A 26,970-nucleotide genomic window follows, 5' to 3' on the forward strand; every position below is an offset into this window, starting at 1 on the left:
AGGGCAGATAAAACATTTACCCAATGAGGAAAAAGAGGCAAAGATGAGGCAGGATGCCGGGGTGATGGTCCTGAGAGGCAGTGACTGATGAGACAGAGCTGGTTCAGAAAGAGGGCACCTCTTCCCACTCCACCCCACCTCCCAAGGAGGAGCAAATAAAAAGCCAGACCCAGACAGCAAGTTAACTTATGTGAAGTTGGTGGCTTGGAATGAAAATGCAAACCCAGAGAGTGTCCTGACTTTTTGATTTCCTTGTTTCCCTTAGGATACTAGATGGGGGGGGGCATAATAACCCATAGCTACTTTAGGTTGAGAATACTTATCTTTCCGTTATACCAGTGAATCGCCATTTTAACCACAAAGGAATTATTTTCTATCCTTAGATATTTAAGATTCCTTCTATTAAGTGCTCACAGCAAATAACTTTGGTGTTTTGGCTTAGTTTGGGGAGGAAATGTTCCCTGTAACAGCGGTCAGATGAACTTAGTATTTAACACCCAAGTCACTGTGTGCCGTGGAGTGCGATTGCTGTCATCATCCCATGTTACAGATGAGAAAGCTGAGGCCCTGAAAGATAAATGAATTTGCGCAGAATCACTTAGCCTGTCACAAAGCCCTTTCTACCAAGCCGGTCGCCCAGCTCTACTGCAGGTCAGCGTGCAGGTGGGAGATGACTTCCCCCACGCGCTGGCGCCCCACTCCCGGGCCCGAGGGACCGAGGGACAACTATCTCTTTAAGAAGCAAAGTGAAGACAGGCCGCTTACGCAGCTGCCGAAGGCGCGCAGCCGACTGGCTCGTCCGCTGCATCCACCTCTCCTTCCCCGCCCTCCTCCCGGCAGCCCCAGCCCCGGCGAGCGCCTAGCCAGCCGCCTCCTGCAGGGGCTGGGGAAAGCATCCCGGCGCCCCAGGCAGGGCAGCCAAAACCATGGAACCCTCTGCAGGTGATGGCAAGGACTCCGGGGGGCCCCCGGGGCCCACCGCCCAGTTGCGCTTGCAGCGTTCCAGAGTGCTTAGTGCTAGGGGGCATGGGGGGCCAGGAGCTGCGAATGGAGCTAGCAGCCGGCGCTCCACGCTTTCGGGCTACAGTGGCCCCGCTGTCAGAGGCCGGGGGCTCAGCTGCCTGGGCGTCCTCGCCCGCTCTCACCCGCCCCTGTCTGTCTCTTCCCCCACCGCCGCAGGTTGCTGATCGGGGCCAGGCGGCTGCAGCAGCGACTGCAGAGGCGCTGCGCCAAGCGGGCCAGAGTCGTGCGAGGTGGCGGGACTGCGGAGGGCAAGCAGACTCAGGTGAGCAGGCCGCGGCGCAGCGCGAGGGGACCTTGCGCGGCTCCGAGAGACTGCGGGCAGCTTGCGACGCTAACTGCGGTAGAATCCCTCCCTCAGGGGCACCTGCCGGGAGGCACAGATCGTGACTCATCTTACCCTCCCTTCATTTCTCCTACGTCCTTTAAGCACCCCACCCCCAGCCGTGAAACTGACTAATTAGAGGATGCTGATTGCAGTAAGGAAGAAGCCCAGTTTGGGGATTAGGAGGAACTGTTGGGGGAACTGCCCCTCCCCGTTCCTATTTGTCTTCTGACGTTCAGTGAGCGTGCAGATTTCTCTTTGGAACCCTGCACCCACCCCAAGGTCAAGTGCCACTGACTGCTTCCTTGCCATATTCCCCTGAGTGAAGAACCAGGGCCCTGCAGTAGATCTGTAAAAAAAAAATCCAAGAACCCTGAAGTGAGAGCTCTGATCCTGGGTTCTGCTGAGCTTCTATGGGATGTGCTGCTTTCTCCTCCACTCCCCAGCAGGGAGCAGTGCTGTCTGCCACACTGCTAGCCCAGGAAGTACCCTATTCCCTGCCTCAGCCTTGCAGACTTAAGGAGAGGCCTGGTCACATGCTGCCTGTTTCCTTGGGCTTCTCTGTCCATATGGTGGTGTGGGCTCGGCTGGGGTAGAGGAGCTTCCCAGAAAAACAGGATCTCTGCAGGTACAGTCATGCACATAAAGTGCCAGAGATTGGAAATCTAGGCCTTTCCCTTGCTAGTTGGCCAAATTAGCCATCTGAAAATTCTTTAGGTGTGGTATCTGCTTGTCTGTTAAATACAGGAGTTGGATTAAATGGTCTCTATATTTAATGCACCATTCAAACTGCTCTTAAGGGTTGGAGAACCTTCTACTAAAGCAGTTAAATTTAGGTTCATGGAATAATTGGAGTTTCCTCAGTTAATCACTTTCAACTCTGAACTTCTCAAGTGAAACATCAACCTTGTGGGCTTCATGGCAATGGAGGCATCAGACATCCCTAATTGTGTAGCTGCTTCCCTTACCCAAGCTTCAGTTTCCTCATCTGTAAACCTGGGAGGAGGAATAAATGCCTCAGAGGGTTGTTGTGAGGCTTAAACAATATTTGCACAGACGCACCTCAAATAAGGGCTTGGCACATACTAGAGACTCAGGAGACAGATTGCGAGAGGGAGACGGGTGGCTGCCTTAAATCCCTATTGCCTCCCTCTACCCCCAACCCCTGACTCTTCCACATGCTTTCAATGGTGTCCCTGCCAAAGAATAATGCATGTTGGAGTGTGCTGGCCTAAGACAGAGGGCCTAGATGGGAGTCAGGAGGTACCAGTATCTCCACTGCAAGGACTATGACACCATTCTAGCAAGTGATGGTCCCAAGGAGGCAGATGGCTTAGCTCTGGGTTTGAAAATTTTGGCATCTATGGGTGGAGTCCTGGCCTAAGGGGGAACAGAAACATCTGAATCTTGTACACTGCAGGGGAGCAGGGACCGGGCTTCTGCACAAATTCCATTGCTGTTCTCTTGCCCTCTCCAGAACCTCTCCCTAGACACTCATTGAGACAAAGGACCAAGCTTTTAGTGCTCATATTTTCTGTTTATTCTCCCTCATGTCCCTCATTTTCAGCCTATACTCAGCCTTTCTTGCTCTAGTTTGTCCACAGAGACCAACTGCTTTTTGACAGTATGATAAAGGCAGGTGCCTACAGGGTAGGGTATAGCATTTTGCTGCTGCAACAGTTAGGGCAAAAGAAACCACCATGTCCTCCCTCTTCCCTAAATCCCACTTAGATTTGAAATCCTTTTCACAAAGGCCTGGGGTTTTCCTCTCCATCTCTATCCTCTAGCCCAGGGATAGCCCTAAAGTAGATGCTCCGTAAGTGCTGAAGTAAGTTGGAAATGACAGTCCTAAAGTAGTAAGATTGGAGAGAAGGGGCAATGTATTGACAGTGTAGGTAAAAGGACTTTCAGATGTAGTACACTGTACAGGTGTTGGTTATCATTATTATTGCTATTGCTAATACCATGGTTACTGCCTTTAATAGGGATATCAGATACTTTAGAGCTCCTGACAAAGGCTAGTGGGCCCAGATGTGCTTGAGAGGGTGGTGATGTTAGTAACCAGGGGTCCAGATGGTGCTGACTGCTGTAAGATCTGACGGTGAAAGGAAGAAGCCTGGGAACAGAGCCATGCCAGCCACTGCTGCATGCAGATCAGAACAAGTGATTCCAGAAAGGTAGGGAGTGAAAAATCAGGAGACCAAGTCCCAGGTCTCATTTAGCTGCCTCATTGAGTGACCTTGGACCTGTAGGCCCCACAAGGTCTCTATGTCCCCATTTCTATACTAAGGGAACTGGACCAGATGGCCCGTAGGGCCACTTCTGGAGCTGACATTTTGTAAAGTGGACTCTAAAGTAAAAGAGGACAACCATTAATATCATTATGGGGTACCAGGCCATTCTGTATCTCAGGTAATCCTCATAACAATGCATACCTATTTAAAGACAAGGAGGCTAAGGGTTAGAGAGATGAAATAATGTGCTCATGGCTGCCCAGCCAGAAGTGGTGGGCCTGTTCATCTGACCCCAGCTAAAAAATGTGTGTTCTCCCAAAGACCCCACTGCCTCCCAATGGTACCATCCTGTTGTATGAGCTGTGTGCACTTGTGCAGATGTATGGGGGTTCAGAGACAGGAAATCTGTGAAGGATTTATGACAGGAGATCAGGCGTTTCTCCATGCGATTGCTGCAGAGGACTTGCTAGTTGAGTTAAAGCATGTATGAGTCATAGCTGCAGAGATTTTACCATACGCTCTGGTTTGCTGCCATGTGGTGGGCACCCCTTTACCAAGGAAAATAGCTGGGTCTGAACCCTGGTCATGACAGATACACATTTTTTGTGTTTCCTATGTGCTGTGCTCTGTTTTAAAGCACAGGTTCTATTATTTACTCCTCAGACTACCCCAATGTGTTGGCACTGTGTATAATATTACCTGTTTTACAAGTGGCAAAACCAGAGTAGGAAGCCGAGGGTCCTGCCCAGGGTTTCATAACTGCATATTGTAGGACCTAGTGAATAATGAGCTGATGTATACTGGACTAAGAGTCAAAGGGTTGCTTTTAATCCAGCCCCCCATCCACTGACTGAGTGACCTTGGGTAAAACAATTTCCCTCTGAGAGTCAGTGTCCCAGCCCTCAGAATGGTTGCACCTGCTAGTTCTAAAAAACCTAAGTGCAATTTTATTTCAGAATAGAGAGTTGAGGGTCTTACTGAACATTGATCAGTGCCTGATATTGAATATTGTCTGATATTAGCTGGACCCTAAACTGGTACATGGGATTTAGGAAAGCCTGAGAGGAAAGTCGATCCCTGGTTCCAAAGACTCACATCTAATAGAAAAAGACAGATACCTAAAGATATAGGTGTGGGGAAATGTCTAGGAGCTGTGAGGCCTATAGATATGGAGGTGATAGGGAAACAGAAGAGTAGGGGAATGGTCTTTCTTACTGTCTTAGTTACTTGTTGCTTGGACAAAGTGGCTGACACCCAAAGTTAAAGGTGAGAAGGTTTATTTGGCTCACAGTTTGTAGAGGTTTCAGTTAATGGTTTGCTGGCTCCAAGGTAGGATGGCATGGCTGAGGGGCACTGCAGAGGAGAAACAGTTTGTGGCAGGCAGGAGCAGCAAACAGCAAGCAACAAATGACAAGCAGCAACAAGCCTCGTTCTGTCCCTTATGTCTTATCCAGGCTACACACTCTTAGCGTGAGAAGTGCTCACACTCCCTTAATCCTAGTATCATATCCTTGATTGGAGTACCGCACACTCTGCATCCAGCCATCTCCAAAAACCCCCAGCTCTGACCACATGAGGCTTTGGGGGACATCTAGATACAAGCCATAACACCTACCCAGCGGTGGGGATAGCTTTAGTGATGTGATGCCACTGTTGTTTTCTGCATTGAGTTTGGGAATAATTATAATAGTAATAGTGTTCTATTCAAGTTGGGACATTTTCCAGTCATTCTAAACACCTGTTGGCTCTTGCCCTCAGCAACTCTGAAAGTGGCCATAGACTCAGATCAACCATCCAAGCTCACACTGGTGCTGTTCCAGTGAACTATCCATTTGTTTCAGATGAATCAGAACCTTTCCTGTTTTTGGAATCTTCTAGAAGCAGGATTCTTAAATTCCATTCTTAAATTCCAGGAAGTCCTACTTAGTACCCATAATCATCCAGCAGCCTTGAGGAATCCTCTCTCTTGTCTATTCTCAGAATTCCACCTGTTAGGAGGAGGAGCTGACACCCTACAAGATGGAGGCGTTTACCCATGATTACTCAGCAAACTGGAGCTGCAACCCTAACCAATGGAGATTATATTTCTCAGCCACGCGGGGACTTTCTACCTGTAGACCATGGGGGCCTGAGGGCCATTGCTTCTTTTGATGAGCAGACAGTGCTGAGTGAAGGTTTGATGCAGGTGATATTGAACTGAGGGCCATGGGTGTGGAGCTAGGGGTTCTGTTCTGCTGGCTGCTTTCCATCCTTAGTAGGCATATATTTATGAAGAATTAGACAGATATTCATGAAGAACTTGTCATGCGGCTACCACTGTCTTCTGACTGAAGTGCTGAGCCAACAAAAAGGGAACATCTCAGAAGCAGCCTGGTTCAGTGGAAAGAGCGAGCATCAAGGAATCATCATTGAATCCTGGGCCTGGCTCTGCCATCAGCTTTCTGGGTGGTTTGAGGTCAGGCCCCTGCTCTTCCACCCCTGTGAAATGGGAGGCAGAAGTGGTAATTGGTAAGGGCCCTTCATCCTGTAGCAGCTAATAGTCAGCAATCCTTTCTTCAATGCTGTATCTGCTTTAGGGCCTATGAGGGTGGACAAGGTACAGGTATCTGTAACTTGAGGAGGAATAAGATAAATGTAACCAGAGGCATGAACAAATGCCCTGTAGATTTGCTGAGGAGAGGGCTTGGGAATGGCTTAATTCAAAACTGATGATGGAGAGGCTGATATAGATAACTGCAGTTGCGGTGTGCTTTGTTGTATGACTTTAACCAGAGTAGGAGCAGAGCCTGCTATCTTGTGGGGACAGGAGAATTGCAGAGCAAGCCAGGTGTCTCTGGACTTGGATTTCACAGACATCCGTACATTTGGGAATCCAGCCTGGGCTGGCCGGCTTTTTATTGTGCCAGATCAGGACATTTCAAGTGACACTTACAGTTCTATTCACTATCATACAGTAAGAGGAATAGTACTTAAATAGCTGTATTCTCCAAACAAGACTACAGCAAAGAGGTGCCACTAAAAATTGAATTCATTTTACCTTTTAAAAACTCACTACCGACTGAGGGATAAATTACTTGCCTAACAATATGAGTGACTCCCTGTGTTCCCTCTCCAGCCATGGAAAAAGGAAAAGAAAAAAGAAAAAGAAAAACAGTGCTCACTACATCGTCCATACTTTGCTGGTTTTGCTGCACACAAGTGTCTTTAGGTTGGCTCTGAAGTCAGGCTGCCTGGGATTGGATCTTGGCAAGTTACTGTTTCTGTCAGAGCCATTATTTCCTCATCTATGAAGCAGAGAATGATGCTCGCTATATCCTAAGATCATTAGAAAATCTGTCTGCCAAAGTAAAACATATAATGCCTTCAACCACACAGACAAAACAGTTCTCTGGGCTCTTTGGGGACTGTAGCAGTTGAAAAGTTCTTGCTCGAATCAGGTAGCTGCTACTCCTGCGCCTAAGAATGTGGGCCCAATGTTTTCATGTCTACTAATCTGTAAGACAGAAATCTAGAGATTTATTTGTGACTTCTCCTAATTTTCAAAATATAAGGAGACAACATTTTCAAATACATATATGAAAATATGTTTGTGGCAGACCATCGGTATGTGACCTCTGATGTAGGTTTCTGATCTGGGGTCACAGCACTAAGTAGTTGTTGGGTGGCCTGCAGAGGAAGCCAGATAAGGGAAGCAAGGCTAAAAGGCAGGTTTTGGACAGGGCATGCCTGGCCTGCAAGGTTGAGGAGTGCAGCCTAACTCTGGCAGCTCAGGTTGGTTTGCTGCTGGACACCTGACGTCAAAGTCCTTAACTGTGCTTGGGCAGCACTGTCAGGAATGAATCTCTGGGCACTGGGCCCTCCAGATACCTCTGTACCCTTACGCAGGCCTCCCTACCACAGGATCTCTGGAAACTTGTTGGCAGCCTCAGCAGAGGAGTCTTTCAGGGTAGCCTGTGAAGACAGGAACAGAAGCCCCTCTAGAGGGGCAGTATGAGAAAGGCTCCTAACACTTCACAGTGGAGTGGGGGATGGCTCCTGCCTTTGGAAGCCAGGCCAGTCTTGTAACCAAGAGGAGGTGGTCTGGCTGGCAGTCATTCTTTGTGTGCAGCTCTGTCATATGGCCATTGCAGAGGAAAACTGTACTTTCATTACAGAGGAAACCTAAAACTTTCTTAGAGGAGAACCACAGAGGAGCTTGTAATTAGCAGGAGGGACCTCACTGACATCGTTTCCAGAGCTTTCTGGGATTCAAATTAAAACCACTGATGAAAAAAAAAAAAAAAAAAAAAAACCACTAATGACACGTTATATCCCCATGACTCTAGTTAATCAAATATTCATCAAGTATCAAAAGTAGTAGGGTTCTATTCTGGCCATAGTGGATGAGTACAAAGGTATGTTTACATCTCTTCCTTCACCCAACTCATATTATCTACCTTCTCTATGCACCATGATATGATCCCTCCCCTCAGGGAGCCTTTTATCCTGGTTGGAGGGAAGGTGTGTGACAATACACAGAGCCTGGCACACAGAAATATTAGCAACAGGGTCACTTAACTGTGTGTCTCCCAATTGTTAGGTACCAGGCATCATCATAGGACCAGTTTTAGAGGGCTAATGTGGGGGGATTAGCACAACATTCACCACTGGGCCTACTCCTCCATGAAGTAACTTATTAGTGTTGTCCTGGAAAACTGGACAGCACTAAAAGAAAAAACAAAATACAGACAGGCCAGACCTTCTCCCCTCAAAGCAGCAGCCAATCAATTGAGACTGAGGGTACAGCTCAGTGGGGAATGCATGCATTTGTATGTCAAGGGCCTGAGTTCAGTCTCCCGCATTAAAAAAACAAAATGAAGCTCCCACCCACAAACAGCAATATAACCTCACCAATTCAGGCCTACTTAGCATATGTTATCCACATTCTACAGACAAGGGCACTGAGGCTAAGAGGGGGAGGGAAGTTCAAGGTTATGACACACCTACAATATAGCAGAGCCTACACTTAGATGCTGCTCTTTCTAGCATTAAAGCTATATTCTTTCATCAAATGTGTTATGTCTCTAGATAAATGATTCAGGAACAAAATAGATAAAAGCTACTATTTGTCGAATGCATATGACATAGGAGGCCCAGTACTATCTGGTGGCATAGAAAGTATTATAGTTGAGGGAACTGGTAATACTAGAAGAAAGTGACCCAAACTTATATTCCAAGACATGGTGAGGTCCGCATTCTAACCTCAGTGAGTTGGAAGTGGTTACCCACACTGTTGTGACAGAATAGTGCTGCTCAAGGGTACAGGAAATGTCTGCAGGTGTTTCAAATACCTTTCTGGAGGAAGAGGATCTACAAAAGAGGACCTCAAAAGAGCTGGCAGAGGCAGTGGTGAGGAAGAGAGAGGACTTTAAGTGATGTGAGTCCTGAGCAGTATACTCTGCACTCTGACTAGGCCACAGGGCCAGTACTCCTCAGCAGAGGGCAGTTTTCTATTCCTTCAGGCTGTTTCAGTGATGGAAACAGAGGCACAATAATCTTGGGTCTTTCCTAAATCCTCAATAGGAACCCAGTTTGGCACCACTCTCCCTCATGAGCTCCCTGCCTCCATGATTCATTGTACCATTTTCCTCCTTCAAATGTCCACCACTGCTTTCAGAAGTGGTGGACTGTAAACACGGGGCTCAAATGGAGAAAAGGAGTGCTATAAAGATCACCTCTGTAGTGAGGCAAAGGCTTTTGACATCAGCCTCCTCCTTCACGTTTGGGGCACAGAGCCAGGGGGAGGAGCCTCTGCTCCATCCAGTGAAGTGGTCTGGGGCCCCTGGGAGCAATCAGGACTCAGGGCAAGCACTGGTTTCAGAGACAGGCCTGGCTCATTTCCAGTCCTGCCACTCATTAGCCTGTATCCTCAGACACATTGTGTTACCCTCCCCTCCCCCATCCCCAGGCCATTTTCTCATCTACCAGAGAGGGATTGATTAAATCTTCCCTGCCTGAGAGAAGGAGTGACCTGTTGGCAGCCTCTATACTAAAGGCCCTGAATAGCAGGCAGCCCACAGTGCCGCTCCTGCCTCTTTCCTCTCCATGAGTTCAGTGCATCCCTGCACCTTTACATCCCTGCTCTTGTTCAAGGTACCAAACTTCTGATCGTACGGCCCAAATTCTCCTGATCCCACTTCTTTTTTTGTTTGTTTTGCTTTGTTTTTTGTGCCAGGGATCTAATTCATGACCTCGCACTTGCCAGGCAGCGCTTTGCCACTGAGCTACATCCCAGCACATGATGCCACTTTTTGTCTCTTTGCTGTCTCACTCTTTTTCCCCCTTGTCAATTGTCAGAGGAGGCCTTGTATGTCTCTTCCTCCCTCCTAAAGCTATTAGCTTGGTTCTTCAGAGCAAGATTATTGGCCCTGGGCCTGGACAGAATGAGCTAAAGTTGGAGGATATCTTGGTGCTTTCTGACTACAGAAACATCCCTGAGTGACCTTGGATGTGTTCTACCCAATCAGCCATCTTCCCTTTATGCCACTCCTTTCCATTTTCCCTATCTTTCTCTCTGACATTGTCTTCTTGTTGCTACTGCTGCTGTCTCCCCACTCTCAGATCCACCTCAAGGCCAGCTCAAAGCCATTCTTCAGGGACCCTCTTAATGTCACAGCTTCTCATAGAGCCCCAGGCACCATGCTGAGCTTGCAGGCTAGAGCAGGGGTGCCATTCCCACCTCTATAGAAGTACTGTCCTTTGGAACTGTGTGCCTGAGAGAGAACAGTGTTCAGAGTCTCTAGGACTGGCCAGGGATAGGTGTTGCGAGGGGTCCTAGCACAAGGCCAGCCATCTAGGGAAAGAGACCAAGATCCAAGTCGAGGCAGTGATAGACCTTGTTATGCTGCTCCCCAAATATTTGACAGCAAAGGCACAGAGTAGAGGTCAGTGTGCCCAGACTGCCTTGTTGGCCTGTATCACAGACTTACTCTGTAACCATGGGAACTTATTTCTCCAACCATTTGATACCTCAGTACTAGAAATGTGCATCATAAGTAATCTAGCCCATAGGAATGAAGCTACCATAAGAATTAAACTAGATTAGAAAGTCCTTATGCATAAAGCCTCAGTACAGGGTCTAGCACATAGTAAGTGCTAATAACTGTCAGTTCCCTCCCACCCACAGTTAAAAGGAAAGAACTTTACAACTTCTCTGTTTTCCACAGATTCCCTGTCTCTTTTCTTGGTAGTGAGCTCCCTTCCCCCTGGAAGATTCAAACAGTCCTATGTACCTGCTAACAGGAAGGTCACTTAGAGACATAGCTCTTCGTTCATATGGGTGTTGGGCTTTGAAACCTTCAGTTTCTTTGCTGCCCTGCATTTCTGTTCCTCTATGAAGACTTGACTCATTTCCCATAAGTCAGTTATTAGAAATCAGATGAGGTTCTGCTTGGATATCTGTTTAGCACCAATAAAAGAACTCTGCTAGAGCTGGGAGCTAATTGAAGGTTTCTCCCAAGTGGCAGCAAGGCTAGAAACAAAGTCAGATCCAAGAAGAAGGGTTCAAATGGCTCCTGGGAAGGGAACTTGGCTGGAGCGCTGGGGACGTTGGGCTAAGTGCTTTGGTTGAATTTTGGAAAGGTGACATGGTGCCTGCTAGAATAAATATCCCAGGAAAAGAAAGTGTTTGACTTACCCCTGTAAGCCAGCACAAGGCAGGAATACAGGGAATGCTCTAGAAAAATGCTGAGTAAATGATAAGTAGCCTTATCAGTTGGAATCATGAGTTGAGAGGTTCTTGAGGCTGCCATAGACGCCACATGGCAATGTTATACTCTGTGAGCCCAAATATGTGTGAATATTGTGCTGCGGACCTGGTTTCCTACTCCTTTTTCCTTTTTCCCACTACTTCTCCTTCTAACTCTGTTGAGGTATATGTTATACACAGCAAGCTGCATATATTTCAAGTACAGTTTCATAAGTTTGACATGTGCATAAATTCATGAAACCCTCATCACACTTAAATAATGTCCATTATCCCCAGAGATTCCTGTATGTAATTTGCCTTCTCAAACTTGGCCATCTCTCATTCCCAGATGATAAGTGGGTTGCTTTCTGTCACTGAAGATTATTTTTCTAGCTTCTTCCCTCCCTCCTCCTTTTCCTCCTTCATTTCTTCTGTTTCTCTCAGTCTTTCTGACAAAAGGCTTTGACTCAAGTATAAAATACCTACACTACTACTAAGCCACACACTCACCTCTACTTTTCATTTTTTAGTAGTTTATATCATCATACATTATGTATTTTGGGGGATTTTCCTTTCACTTAGAATAATTGGTTTGAGAGACATGTGTATATCAGTATTTTATATCTTTTTTGGGTTGGGTTTTTTGAGACACAGCCTTACTTTGTAGCCCAAGTTAGCCTTCAACTTGTAGCAATTATGCAGTCTCAGCCTGCTAAATGCTGAGATTACAGTATGTACCACCAAACCTGGCTCATTGATAGTTTTTTTCTTTTTATGCTAAGTTGTGTTCCATTGTATTGATAAAGCATAGATCGTGTTTTGTTTACCCATTCGTCTGTTGATGAACAATTGTTTTTTTCTAAGTTTTCTACTGCTATAAACTTTTTGTGACTACACCTTTAAATGGATATATATATATTTCTAATGTTCTGGGTAAATATCTAGAAGTAAAATATCTACATCATTTGGTTAATATACATTTAACTTTTTTTATTAGTATAAGCTTATAGCACATAATGTTTACATTCTTTGTATGAAGTTGGTAAGATGTACCATTACTAAAGGAAGTAATACATCTTACTTCCTTTTTTCATCCCCTTTCCATTCTGTCTTTCCTATCTTGATCCTCTTCCTTTTTTGGTACATGTTTGTAGTACATAATGTTTATATTGCTGGTATAGAGTTGGTCCATGTATGCAACACATCTTAATTCCTTTTTCACCTCCTTTTCTTGATCTCCTTCCCTTTTAAGAAAGAGCTATCTCCCTACTTCCTATTACCTATCTCCTATTTTTCTCTTTATACTTTGGGTTTGTCATATAAGGGATCCCATGTGATATTTAATCTTGTGTGCCTTACTTTCTAATAAACTGTCCACATGTTACCAAAGTATTTGTACCATGCTATATTCCCAGGCTGCCAGTTCCTCCACGTACTTACTAACATTCAGGGTGGTTGTTCTTTCATGTTTGCTATTGGATATGTGATAGGTGTATGGTAGTTCCTCTTCGTGGCTTTAATTTGTATTTTCCTAATGACTAATGTGTATCATTCTATGTGATTTTTTTACATCTATATGTTTTTGGTGAGGGATCCAAAACTTTTGCCCATTTAAAAAGCAGGTCATTGGTCTTACTGATTTGTACTTTTTTAAATATATTCTGGATACAAGTTTTGTCTCGAATGTATATTTTGCAAATATTTTCTCCTAATCTGTAGGGTATCCTAGAAGGTCTTGTATGTGGTTGAGAGAGGGAGATTAAGAGAGAGTTTGAGCTAGGTGTGGTGGCATACACCTATAATCCCAGATCCTGAGGCAGGAGGATGGGAAGTTTAAGATCAGCCTGAGCAATTCAGTAAAAGTATATCTCAAAATTAAGAGGGCTGGGATATAGCCAACCTCTCCCTGAGTTCAATCTCTAGTATTAGACACACAGAGAGACATACAGACACAGACAGACAGAGGCAGAGAGACAGAGGAAGAGAAGAGAAAGAAAGGAAGAGGAGAAGAGGGGAGGGGAAGAGAGAAAAGCAAAGCTTTGAAGAGCTGGAGAGAAACATTGACTTTCTGACTTTAGTTCTTCCCTCTGCCATCTAGAGGCATGGAAGAACAGAGCGGCCCCTGAAGGTACAGTGTACATGTCTCAGGGGCCTCATTTGCAAACAGGCCCTGGTAGAAGTATGGTGCCAAGGCCCATACAGAACTCTTGATGTCCATGCGAAGAGGCCATGACTGGCCCTTGGTGGCTTCTATTCCTGTGACCCTGAGTGATTTGGAAGGCTCCCCTATCTCCCTTGCCTCAAATGTAAGAAGAACATCCCAGTGTCTCCCTGTAGGTAAAAGGCTGGGACACAGCTCCCTCCAGACTTGGCCATCCAACTCCAAAGATGAGGACAGCGTCAGGACCATGCAAACACAAAGCCTTGGGGAGATGGAGGAAAATGGACTATGCTGTCCCTAAAGGCGGTGTGTTAAAAACCATCCTAGGTAAATCAGGCTGTGTGGGAGCAGCTTTTCCTGCTGTGCTCCAACTGTAGTTGGAGGAAGGCATTTCCATGTCTTCTACTGGAACTCTTTAGAACTCACTACATGAGACTGCAGATGTGTGCATGCATGTGTATGTTTGTATAAGTGTGTGCGTGTGTGGGTGGGCATGGATGCATATGTATGAGCTCAGAAACCCCTAGAAATAGGCTGTGTTCCACAGGTTGAGCTATGTGTGAACAGTCTGAGTCTAGTTGGTGCAAACCCTTAGCCTCCTGTGGAGCTGCATGGAAGCACGAGTACCTGAATGAATTAGAATATAAGTGGGCTAGTGAGGCTAACAAGGATTTTCTAGGTAGAGAGCATAAGCAAAAGCCTCAGAACTTAACCAAAGTGTCAGGGAAGGAAGTGTAATGGGAAATAGGCTGACATAGAAAGCAGAGGTTAGGTTGTCACAACAGCCCTGAGAGGTGGGAAGTGCCCAAAGAAGTCAAGACGTACATACTTAATTGATGACTGAACTGTCACCTGGCTCCAATACTGTGCCTTCTCCACCGTATCAGGCTTTGTCCTGAAAGGGAAAGAGAGTAGGCCTCTTCTGGAGTGACAGCACAGAGGACTGGACTGTGCAGCACAGAGGTCCCAGGACTCCCGGGTCACCTGCTGGCTGCCTGGCTTCCTTCAGCAGACGTTAGCTAAGACTTGATCCTGGATTAATTCGCATGGGCAGCAGCAGGGAAGACTTGAAACCTTGGAAGGTATATGCCCCCTTCTCTTTTAGCCCTTATAAGTGAATACACAACAAACTAACTTCTCAGTGTCAAAGTGCTGCTGCACAACTCACAGGCAGAGTGGCCATGCAAATGTGGACAAGATTGAGTGTCTGCCTGTCTATATGCTTTAAACCGAGTAAACTGTCACCCCTGAGCAAACCTAGGGTTCTGCTAACAAGAGAAAAGGCAGATCTGAATGTTGGGAGGCAGCAGTCATTGGTGCTTGCCACCCCCAGCTTGTAATCTTCCCAGCATCCCTCCTTCCCCATGGCCTACCTCTTCTAGGCCCTGAAGAGGCTGCCTCCTGTTTCCCTTACAGCATCTCTACTTCTGTCACCTCCTCTCTTCTCCTTTCATTTTACCTTTCACAACCTTCTTATAGCCTCATATTTCTCCCCACCCCCCTACTCTCCTAGTGACTTTTTAAATCTCTCCCTCATCTAGTATCAGCAGAGCTGGGACATGGTCATCTTTTATAATATAAACTTGACCTTGAAACTTAAGTCTAGCTTGACCTTGAACCTGAAACACCATGTTGATCATAAATCTGCTCAGAGTGTCCGGGTCCAGCCTTCTTCTGTTCTGGCTTTTTACTCTTACTCTGTGGTTGTCCCTGCACACCATTTGGAGTTTGTAGGGAACAATGTGCATCCAATGTTCACAGTGCTACTCCAGAGTGCTCCTGCTGACTCCTGCAGACTCACCTCCTCCTTGCCTGGCCCCTGATGATTTGTGACTTAACTACTAGAAATCTCTACAGAGCAGTCACACACACCTTAAAGGCCAAGTCAGTACTGACTGGAACAACACAACAGAGCTGTCAAGCAGTGCTACAACTAGGGTGGGGGGAAGCTTTGACATGCTTCCCTCCAATCTTATAACTAGACCACTTTTGAGCTCTGCTCAGTTTCTCCTTGTGCTCTCATAATGTGAAAATAATTGCCATGGGGCCAAAGAAACAGCAAAATTAACTTGAATGACATTTTGTGTCCCAGCTTGACCTTTTTGCCGTTTGAGGCTTTGGCCAAGTGCCAGTAGGAAAACCCAGCTGATGTGCAGATGTTATGATAGGGGATGAATTGGCACTTGACTTTTTAGAAAAGCAGTTTGGCAGCACATTCAGTATCTTTGACCTTAATCAATCCACTACCAGGGATAGTACAGAGCAATGATTGGATCCAAAGATACCTGTTGTTATATTAGTTTTAATAAGGAAAAAGGTCTAAATGTTCAATAGAGGGAAAAAATTATGTTAGCCACAATAGACCTAGAAAACAGAATATTAAGTAGCCTTGAAACACTTTCAGTAAAGATTGTGTCATATGAACAATTCTCAAATTAAGCCATGTTAAATTTTGGAAAGATACAAAGTTGTATGTATACCCTGGTTATAACTATGTAAAAATAAAACCCATGCCACCTCACCCCTCCCCCAAATTTTATTCTTGGAAAGAAAAAGAAAGTCAAATTATTTGAACAGTCAAATTATTCAGCTATTTGTCTTTGAGTAGCAAAACTGAAGATTTTTAAAGGGTGCACATTACTTTTATAACTGTATGTAGATTTTTAAATTTAGCCAGCTGGAGCTAAGAGTACTGTTTAGTCTGTAAACTTCTTGGGATGACAGTGCTTTAGTTTGTGAAACAAGGGAAAAGGCAGCCATACCCTGAGCCGAGGTGCTAGGCTCTGAATAGGTACCATCTAATGAGATCATTACAACTGGGCCTTAATTTACAGATGACACCAACCCTTCTGGTCACTTCGCTTTCACATACTAGTTTCCTGGCTCCCCCTATGCCAGAGTCCAGTTCTTTGCATACCCTGGGGCCCTGCAAAACTTGCCTTCTTGGGAGAAAGAGCAGGGACACTTAAAAGCACATTGTTAGCAGAGCCAGAAGGGCTGAGCCTGTAGAAGTTTATTTACAGAGCTGGGATCAGTGTTTGCCAGTAGCTGGGAGGAAGAGAGCAGTTCGAACTTGCTACTACCAGAAGCTGTGTTCTCAGCTTTACCTCTCCGGCCAGCCTCGTCCTGACAGATTTCCCTCTCAGCAAGTTCTTTAGTCTTCTCACAGAAAGGGAAACCAACCACTTAACCTTGCAGAGCTGTGTGCCCAGCTCCCTTGAGCATCACTGCCAGCTGAGGATTCAAGGCCCGGCTCTATACTGATTGATTTGCAGCCTTGAGCCAGTATCACCCCAGATCTCAACCTTAGATTCTCTGCCAACGAAAGACATTAGACTATACCAGAGATTCAAAGTGCCAATGCCAGGCAGCCAAGAAACAGACCAGGTCTAAGAGCAAAAGCGTGGTCAGAATTCTGGCAAAAAGGAGTCACTCCTCAGCCTAAGATAGCCATTGGCAAGCAAGAATGCAGGCACTGAGATTCAAGATTCTTTTTTTATTTTTTTATCGGTACCGAGGATTGAACTCACGACTGTCTGCTTGCAAGGCAAGTGCTTATGCCACTGAGCTAAATACCCAGCCCCGATTAAGGACAAGACAGAAAACTGTATTAAAAAAAAAGAAATCTCAATATAAAAATGTTGACTTAACATGCACACCCATGCAGACCAAAGGAAATTTCTCCACAGTCTTGTTACGGCCTTGGGGCTGCTAGTCTGGGACCCCTGTTGTCACCTGCTGAGAACCATTTTGACTTGAACTCCTGGGGGACAGACACCCCTGAAGGCAGCTCTGAGCAGACAAGGCACAGGCCTGCAAGAGTCAGAAGGCCAGACCTGAGCAGGAAGGGAAAGAGGCTCACTGCTGCTTAGCCTTCAGGCTTGCACTTGCTGAGTACAGTCTTCAAAAGCTGCCTTGATCCTGCTGGAAGCCTATCCCAGCCATGACAAGCTCCATGGGCCATGGGCTGGCTGTATGCCGGGCACTGTGCTCAGAACCATGACTTTCCTTCTTGTCTTGACAATCATTAGCCTGAAGTAGGTTTAAGGAAATGGACTCAGATTGTGGCTGGCTTGAGAGCACACAGTTCTGGGCCGAGCTAAGGTTTGAATCCAGGATACTGTGATTGTCTCACATGAGCTCTTACATTTCACTCTTACATCCATGGATGTAATGGTACTGGTGCTGGTGCTAATATCATTGTCTGCTGTCAGGAGTTGAATACAAACAAATGAGTAGGAACACAGGTAGACATGTATGTGAGTCTGTGAAAATGGGGACTTATGTATGGTACTCTTGATTCTCATTATTTGCGGTAGTTATATTCTATAAAGTTGCACCAAACATGAATTTTTGAGCACTGAACAATGGTACTTCCTTTAGGTTAAGTTCCTGAGGGCCTCTGGACATAAGATTTTCATCAGCACAGAAGCATGTTTTATAAGTGATTCTGTTTAAATATACCTTGTTTAATATGCATTCTTGATTCATCCACATGAACCCAGCACCAGAACTCCCATTTGTGTATGATGCATGTGTTATCTCTTTCAGGTGTGTCACAGCCCATCCATGTGCACAGAAGCTCTAGGTAGCAACTCAGCACTGTACTTGGGGTTGTTTCCTAAGAAAATGTAAAAAATATGGCAGTAAATAGTCCTTAAAAGGTACTTACATGTGGCATAAGAGCAGAGACAAGATAGTTGTCTTGGTTGGCCTACACTGGAACATGTGGCAACTCAAAGTTTCCATCACTTTGCTCATCTGCAAATGACTATGAAAGAACTGCAACTATTGATTTGAGAGTTACTAGTAAGTTTTAGCAAGTAGGTGAATTCACAAATACAGAATCCATGAATTTTGAGGCCTCAGTACAATTGTTTATCTTTGATCTTTCTCTAAGAGCTGATGTCAGGATATTTAGGGTTGTTTTTACAACAAGCTGGATTTTCTGAGTTTGGAGAAGTCATTTGGAGGGGCAGCTGGAATCATTTCTGGCTTCTGACATTGCATGAAAACAATGTGAGACTAAACTGAGAGAATAACATAGGGCACCTATCATGGAGCTGGGTACCCCAAGAGATGCTGAGTAAATGGGAGCTTCAGAGATGTCCCTAATTTCCTTCCCTCCATGAAGATCCAGTTGTTGAGAGTTCTGCATCCAGACTACAGACTTGGAGAGGACTCATCACCCTGCAAACAACATAAGCCCACTAATGCTATGTATGGAAGAGACTACAGTCATACATAGAAAGCCTTTTCTGCCCCTCTGTTGACTTTCTCAGAAGCCCATAATTATTCATTAACCCCAATGAATGCAGACCCATTTACTTACTCAGCAAATATGTAGTAAAAGCCTGTGATATACCAGGTACTAGTCTAGTGACTGAGACAAATAAAGAACAAAATGGGCACATATCCATGTCTTTCTGGAGCTTATATGCTAAAGACAATGAACAAAATAAACACAAAATATATTAGATGTTGCTAAGAGCTGTGGAAAAATGCGCAAGAGGAAAGAGGGTATGCTTGGAGAGTAAGGGCTGATATTTTAATGAGGAGATTAGGAGATGTACACTGAGAAGGTGCCATTAGAACAAAGACCTGAAGCAGGAGGGACCTAGGAGCAGACCACTAAAGACAGAAGAAAGAGCATGTGCAAAGGCCTTGGGTGTGAAAAGGCAGGATGGCTAATGCAGAGATAATGAGAGGATACAGTAAGTGAGACAAGACTTTACATGCAAGACTTTAAATCAGCCATAGTTACTGCTTGGCTTCTATTTGAACATGGGAGCCATGGGACGGGTTTTGAACAGAGGAGTGATACAACCTGAGTCATGCTCAAAAGAGGTCCTGCTTGCTACCCTATAGAGACTGTAAAGTGCAAGGAGACTGTGGCATCCCAGGGAGGGCTGGTGCCTTGGACAAGGCAGGGAACACTGAAGGTGCTGAAAAGTAGCAGATTCTGGACTTACTGTAAGGGAAATAGAGTTTACAGGCTCTTCTGATGCTCTTGAGACTACTGCCTAGCTGGCTTGAAAGATGGAACTGCCATGAACTGAAATAAGAAACAGATTTCTGAAGGAAAGTCCAGAAATTTTAGATATGTTAAGTTTAACATGCTCTGTTAACCAAAGTGGCAAGGATCTGAAATTCTGTTGTTGGATAGATAGCTATTAGCTTGTCATTTTCTTCTTTTGATTTTTTTCCAATATAACTAAGAGGATATAAAATGATCCTATAGTCAAGAATCTCTGAAATATAAAATAATACAATACTTCAGATTAAAACTTTGGATCAGCCAGGGATTTAGCTCAGTGGCATAAGCACCTGCCTGACAAGCTTGAGGTTGTGAGTTCAATCCCTGGCACAAAAAACAAACAAACAAAACACTCAAACAACAACAACAAAAAAAAAACCCCAAAATTTAAATCAGGATAAGGATATAATAAATGAGTTACATTAAGATTAAAAAACAAGCTTAGGTAAATAAATAATTGCCAGTGTTTCTGGAGTGCCTTCCCTATGCCAGAACTTTCCTAGACATTTAACATGAGTTATTACTAATCATGAACATCTTATGTACAAAGCTAAATTAGCCCATGTTACAGACAAGAAAACTGAGGCTTAGAGAATCAAATGGCATTTCCATTACCTTAAAGATGGTGGTTTGGAATTCACCTTTTTATCCTAGAACCATGGTCTCTTCTACTGTACCAGGTTAGTCAGCAAAGGGGAAAATTCATTCCCAGATTAGGCCATTTACAATAGGGTATAAATGTTTGCAGAATCTCCCTTTATAAAACTTTTTTTTGGTGAATACTGAGGATTTAATCAAGGATGTTTTCACAGAACTATATCCTTAGCCCATTTTTTCATTTTGGCACATGGTCTCACTCAGTCACCCAGACTGGGCTTGAACTTATGATCTTCCTGGCTCAGCCACCCAGAGTGCTGAAATTACGGACATGTGGTAGCACACTCAACTTTTAAATCATATGGCCACATTTGCTATCTTAAAGAGATAAGATGTCTTTTCCTGAGAGACCATATTACTTAAAAGAGAGGCTTATAAATCACCCACCTCTTCCAGCAAACGCAAGCCATGCTGAGTAATGTCGAATGCTGGGATCTTATTGAAGGTAAAAGAATTCAGCACGACATGAGAAATGCCACTGTAAATCAGCTGGACAGGGATCAGCTGCTGAGGATGCAAGGCAGCTGGCATCTGCAGGAAGAGAGAGGAGCTGTACAGAGAGATGAGGGGTGCTGGTGCAAGATGGGCTTGGCTCCAGGGCTGGAAGCAGCTCAATTGGGTTAGCTGCACTGAACACCTCCACGCTTAGCTGCCAGGAGCTGCTGGAAGATGGATGAGACTTGGCTCCCAACATGAGTTTTGTGACCAGAGTGCCTGGCGGCATCATAATGAGCTGCCTACCTCTTGGTCTTGTGTCCCCTGCTGCTATAGCTCACACTGTGGACTTTAGCAAGTCCTCAGTTTTCTGCTTAGAAAACATGGTGGTTGGACTAGATTGTCGTCAAATGCTAGCAGGGAGAGACAGAGACAAAGACTGATGCTGAGTTGATGTGGTTGCCTTATTTTGGCTTCCCAGGATGATGGAAGCACTTTGATCTCATTCAAGGTGGGAGCTATCTCCGTGGAACGGGGCTGTGGTCCCAGGCTGGTCTGATGACATCCCCATATCCTTTCAGCCCTTTTGTCCTTGTGTTCCACAGATCCTTCTGTCTTTAATGAACAAAACACAGCACAACATAGCAAACAACTTGAGTGAATTCTGAGGGTGTGATCTTTCCTCTACCTGAGGGCCCTACTTGCAGGCTCCCAGGAGTGGGCTGCTTCTCCTACAGCAATTCCTATGTGAAATATTTTTTGACATGCATTTGAGGGATGTCTATGTCTTCCAAAAAATTTTAGCCGGTCCCCTGATGTCCCCTACTCACAAGAGCAAAACTGAGAGTGTTTTGCTTCTTTTATCAGGATCCAGGAAGCTCAGAATCAAATCCGAATTCTTTTTTTCCCACCATATCTATACTTGTGGTCAGCTGTAGAATTCCATTCTACCCTGGGCTTTGGTTTCAATGTGTTTGTATTTTTCCATGTTATTTGTGAGTTGCTGTAAAGCTGACAGGACTTCTGTCTTATCCTTGCATTTTCTTTTCAAGCCTTTTTATTTGAAAAACTACTCTTTATTATTATTTTGTTGAAATTTTGCGTGGATCCAAGTAGCAGTGAAATGCAGTGCAGAGGGCTCAGTGCTCAGCTAGGCACCCAACCCCCGCCCAGGCTCTGTTCCCCCACTTGCTGGGCAACCTCAGACAAGTCACCTGTTGTCTTTCTGTATCTCTGTTTCTCTCTGTATAAATTGATGAACTGTGATAAGTTCAACCAAAGATTTTTTACTTCCTAAGCTTTAGAGATTTCAAATTGCTGTTTGGGTTAAATCCTAAGGATAAGTGAGGGTAGGGCACTGACTCAAGGATCCTAAGAACCAAGGCAAAGCTCTGGGGTGGAGGGGAGAACAGTCTATACGGGATGGAAGTGCCACCATCTTCTTTCTGTGACCTTAGAGTGGGCGCCTTGAAAGGAGGGTCACATAAAGAACCAGGGATGAGGCTTGACAGCTCTATCAGTCAGGAAGCCTAGGGAAGCATATGTTGCAGCAAGGTTACTGACGGGCCTCCATCTGGCCAAGAGCTACTTGCCAGGCAGTCACCAAACTGCTGGTACCATAGATTCTTTGTTCCCATATCTCTCTTGGGTGTCTGCAGAGGGGCAGTCCTGCAGCAGCTAGGATGAGGGAGGAATAGGAATCAGGAGTCTTCTTGGATCTCCCTTCTCATGTAGGAGGCCTGGAGAGGCATCTCTGCCCAGCTGGCCTAGCAGAGAGGCCTGGAACTCCAGAATCACCCCTGACCCTTTAGGTAATACACAAAGAGTATCCCCACAGGTGAAAGAGAGATCGCCTTCAAGAGGTAGGAATGGTAATAGCAATAAATGATCAGTCCTCTAATTTCCCAAGAACTTCCCACCCCTCTATTTATTACCTTGGTTAGATTCCAAAAACAAAGGCAGGGTTCCCACTGATTCCATGAGGTATCTGAGATCACCCAGGGACCCAGGATCACCGAAAGAAACCATGATCACCAACAGAGATAATACGATGTAGCGTCAAGGTGCCGAGGGTTTATCAGTGAAGCACTGTGCAGATTTAGACTTCTGGAAGGATGTGATGAGAGTCAGAAGAGACAAGAGCATGAGTCCTTGAAATGAGGAGCTTTGCCTTTGTCTACAAAAAAGCAAATCCTTAGATACACAGAGACAGACTTGCTCTAGTTCTAAACAGCATCTATATTATGCTTACCTCTTGTTTCCGTGATCTCCTTCTTGTACTAGCACATGAGGAGCCCGGGACCTAAGGATGTAGGCTGTTGTCTCTACTATAGTATTTTGGGAAGGTCACTTCTTTCTTTTATGCAACTTCATGATCTGTGTCCACACCATTCTATTTTGAGATCTTCATGATACAGTAGAAATGCAGGTAAAGTAGAAGTCAAAGATGCTACCTCATGACTTCTTAACCCCTCAGCTTCAGGTTTCCCGTGTGCAGCATAGAGTAGTCTCTGCCTGGCTTCCCTCTGCAGGAAACATCAGAAGGGGTAGCCTCAGTCACTGTCTCCTCCAGCCTGACCCAGGGCCAGGTGATCAAGAAAGGACCTGGGCCCAGCTAAACCTAGACAGGAGACCCAGAGCTCTTCTGCCACTGCATGATGAGTCATTTGGGTGATTCCCTCCCCTCTTTCTGGACAGTATCTGCTTTCTCACAACTGCTTATTTGAGATCTATATTATGTGGTTTTTCAAACCACATGATTTTCATTGAGATATAATTCACATGCTATAACATTCATCTTTTTAGCAGAAGGATCAGATATTGGAGACCAACCTGGGAAAGTTAGAAAAAAATTGTCTCCAAAAAAAAACCCTTCAGGAGGCAGGAGGATTGTTGCAAGTTGTAGCTTGGGCTACAAAGTGAGTCCACAGATAGCCCAAACTGCATAGTGAGACCCTGTCTCAAAAAAAAATTTTTTTTTAAATATACTATTTAGGGGTTTTTAGTATATTCACAAATTTATATAACCAATACCACTGTCTAATTACAAAACATTTTCATCATCCCCAAAAGAAACTCTGTCCATTGGCAATCATTCTCTATTTTCTCTTCTCTTACTTCTTGGCAACCACTAAGCTGTGTGTCTCTACAGATTTGTTTATGCTGAATATTTCATATAAATGGAATCATGTAATATTCTTTTGCATCTATCTTTCATTTAGCAGAATGTTTTCAAGGTTTATCAATATTGTAGCATGTATCAATATCTCATTTCTTTTTCTGGCAAAGTAATATTCCATTGTGTTGATACATCACATGTATCTTCATTCATCTATTGATGGACACTTGTTATTTGGAATAGTCCTGCTGAAAACATTCCTGTATGAGTTTTTAAACACCTATTTTCCATTCTTTGGGGAATATATCTAGCAATGGACTTGCTGGTTCATATGGTTATTCTGTATTTAACTTTCTAAAGAGCTGCCAAATCATTTTCTACAGCAACCTTACCATTTTACATCTCCACCAGTGATATACTAGAGCTCCAGTCCCCCACTTCATGTGCTTGTTATCATTCATCTTCTTAAAGCATACTAGTGGGTGTGATGTGTAACTTATTATAGAAAATCTTATCACATACATTTTAACCTGCAGTACCCTCTATATATTTTTCTTGGATGTGCTGGCAGAGGAATCCAGAACCCTGTGCATGCTGGATAAGTACTCTACCACTGCGCTACATCCCCATCCCCAAAATTCTTTTTAAAATAGTCTTACCCCACATGTGGAATAATCACAAGAGAAGGCTCTTCAGGAAGAATGGAAGAGGGGCACTGAGTCTGCTCCACTCAGCAGCCCAGAGCCAAGGCCCCTTAAGGGCCCCTGAAGACCCAGCCCACTGCCTAGGATTCTCACTTTCACCTGCAGTGATGTCCTGTGTAACAGCTGCCGCAGTGCCCAAGCCCATCCTGATCATCTCAGGAAGCCCTTGTCACTCTGGCTGAGTTGTGGGTCTGCCCTGCTACAGTAAAAAGAAGGACTCGCACAGGAATGGCACCAGCCCTGATGGTGGCCATATGGGAGACAGGAAGTGAGCTAGGGAACTGCCCCTATTGTCTTGCTTTCCAAGTCTAGGAAGAACGGTCTTCGACTCTGCAGATAGAGTGGAGCAGAGAGTAAGGAACTGGTGAGGCCATGGAAGATCTGACGAGCTCAGCCAGGAGCTGTCCTGGTGTCGCTAAAGCTCTGAGATTTTGAGTATGGCAATTGGAGCTGTCCCTGGAAGGCCTCTTCCGTACCCACCTTTCTTTGATTAGCATTCTGGGAGCAGCTGGCACTGTGCCATTTGGCTGGTGAAGGTTCCATTTTCTAGTGTCTTCCTAGCCGAGTGAGGATCCCTCTCAGTATCTTGCACTGTCTGCAATGCAATGCTTTTCACTGCTGTCAGTGACTTGAATCATCACACGCAGCTGTTTTGTTTTCTGAGGTTTTAGGGTTGTTTTCTTCTCTTATTGATGGATATTGCTTTGAAGAAATTGATAGTGTATACAGGGACTTCCTCTTAGCTGTAAGGTCGGGTCAATCAGGGCTTTTGGTTTTTCCTCCACACCTTGTTGATGCAGTCAAATGCTCTGAAAGAATACAGATTTCTAATTTTACAGATGTGGAAACTGATGCTCAGGAGCCCTGGTAATTCAAGATGTGGAAAGGATCAACTGGAAGTTCACCATTTGGGGAGTAGCCCTAAAGTTGGAGTCTGTTAGATTCAAAAGCACCATAGAGACCATCTAATCTAACTACTTGATCTTGTGTCTGTGTTTCAACCACTGTGTGACTGACAGCTGTGTGTTGATCATGTGTGTTCCTATGAATATTCCTGGCAGAGTCTCCTGAGGTTTAGCCCAGGAACAGCTTGGTAAGTGGTCAAGATGAGAGGCTTTGGTGAAGGTCCCTATTGGAGAAGCTAAAGGCAGAGCCAACTGGATATACATACAGGATGAACAGGGTTCTCTCAGGAGTCACCAGAGAGAGTCTGGGTGGATGTAGATGCAAGGGACTTGCGAACCAGCAGCAAGCATTTTGCCCTAATTTTCCCTTAATTTGAAGCCTCTAATGAATTTCAAGCAGGATCCTGGCCTCCTGCAGTGCTCCTGCTCCTGTCCTGTCCCAAGCCCTCCTAGCTCCTCCTCTGGGAGTTTCTGGTAACTTCCTAACTGGTTCCCTTCCTTCTAGCTTCTCCCATCCCAGAATACTCCACTACCCACCCAGAGACTTTTTCTAATATAAATCCAGTTGTGCCCTTTTCCTTTTAAAAACACTTCTAGGCATAGTGGCTCACACCTGTAATCCCAGCACTCTGAGATTGCAAGGATCACAAGTTGGAGCCCAGCATAAGAATTTAGTGACTTAGTGAAACACACTCTCCAAATTAAAACTGTTTTTTGGTTCCAAGGATCAAACTCATGACCTTGCACTTGCTAGGCAGGGGCTTGTGCCACTAAGCTAAATCCCTAGCCCTAAAACATTTTTTAAAGGTCTGGAAATACAACTCAATGTTGAAATCCTGGGTTCAATCCCCAATATCAAAAAACAAAACACAAACACTTCCATGGCTCTCTGTTGCCCATAGGACAAACTCCTGTGTTAAGGCCCCACCTCTTTCTGCAGCCTCACTGCCACTGTGCCTCTGCTGTCACCAGCCACTCTGGATTCTGAGCAGCTATGCTATTGAATTCTCTTTGGCCAGTGTTCATCCTTCAAATTCCAACACAAATTTCTGGCTAGGAGAAGCTTTTCCTCACTCTTTTGAGGCTCCCGATATGCTCTGAACATGTTTCTGTTTTGAAGTTCATATCACATTGCAATTATCTTCTTCCAGAATCCTGACTGCTCCCAACTTGTGTGTTGTTTGTGTGCAGCCACTGAACCAAACCCTGTAATGCATTATTTCACATTATTCTCACAGTAACCATAGCAGGTGCATTTTATTCTACCCCACTTAAAGACGAGAATGCGGGGCTGAGGATTTAGCTCAGCAGCATAAGCGCCTGCCTTGCAAGCAGGCAGTCGTGAGTTCTATCCCTGGTACCGATAAAAAGGAAAAAGACAATAAATAAATAAATAAATAAATAAATAAATAAATAACGAGAATGCTAAAACTTGGAGAAGTAGCATGACTTGCCCAAGGCATCCTACCTAGGCCTAGAGGCCTGACAGAGCTATTAGAGCCAATTATCTGTTTGGTCCTATTTTTCCTGTTCCCTGGATCCCCATTAGGAAACCCTGGGCATGTGAGGGATCAGTCAAAGGGTGGATATAGTGGGATTTCTAAAGGTGAGATCAGATGGAGAGAGGTAGAGTGAAGAGGGGCCAGGC

At 44.9% G+C, this 26,970-nt stretch overlaps 1 protein-coding gene across 5 annotated transcripts in view; it reads left to right on the forward strand.

Annotated features, from left to right (window-relative positions):
• Window positions 1-775: 775 nt before the first annotated feature.
• The window catches only part of Snph (syntaphilin), a 40,464-nt gene continuing 14,269 nt past the window's right edge, over window positions 776-26,970 (forward strand). For all 5 annotated transcript variants that reach the window (XM_063248581.1, XM_003476352.5, XM_005006567.4 and 2 more), the window contains exons 1-2: window positions 776-942; window positions 1,180-1,285. The gene's annotated coding sequence lies outside the window, so the exon portion shown is untranslated. The remainder of the gene's footprint in view (window positions 943-1,179; window positions 1,286-26,970) is intronic.

The sequence above is a fragment of the Cavia porcellus genome, unplaced genomic scaffold (genome assembly GCF_034190915.1).
Source record: "Cavia porcellus strain 051 isolate PalLab524CR breed Dunkin Hartley unplaced genomic scaffold, mCavPor4.1 scaffold_5, whole genome shotgun sequence".
Classification (NCBI taxonomy): domain Eukaryota; kingdom Metazoa; phylum Chordata; class Mammalia; order Rodentia; family Caviidae; genus Cavia; species Cavia porcellus.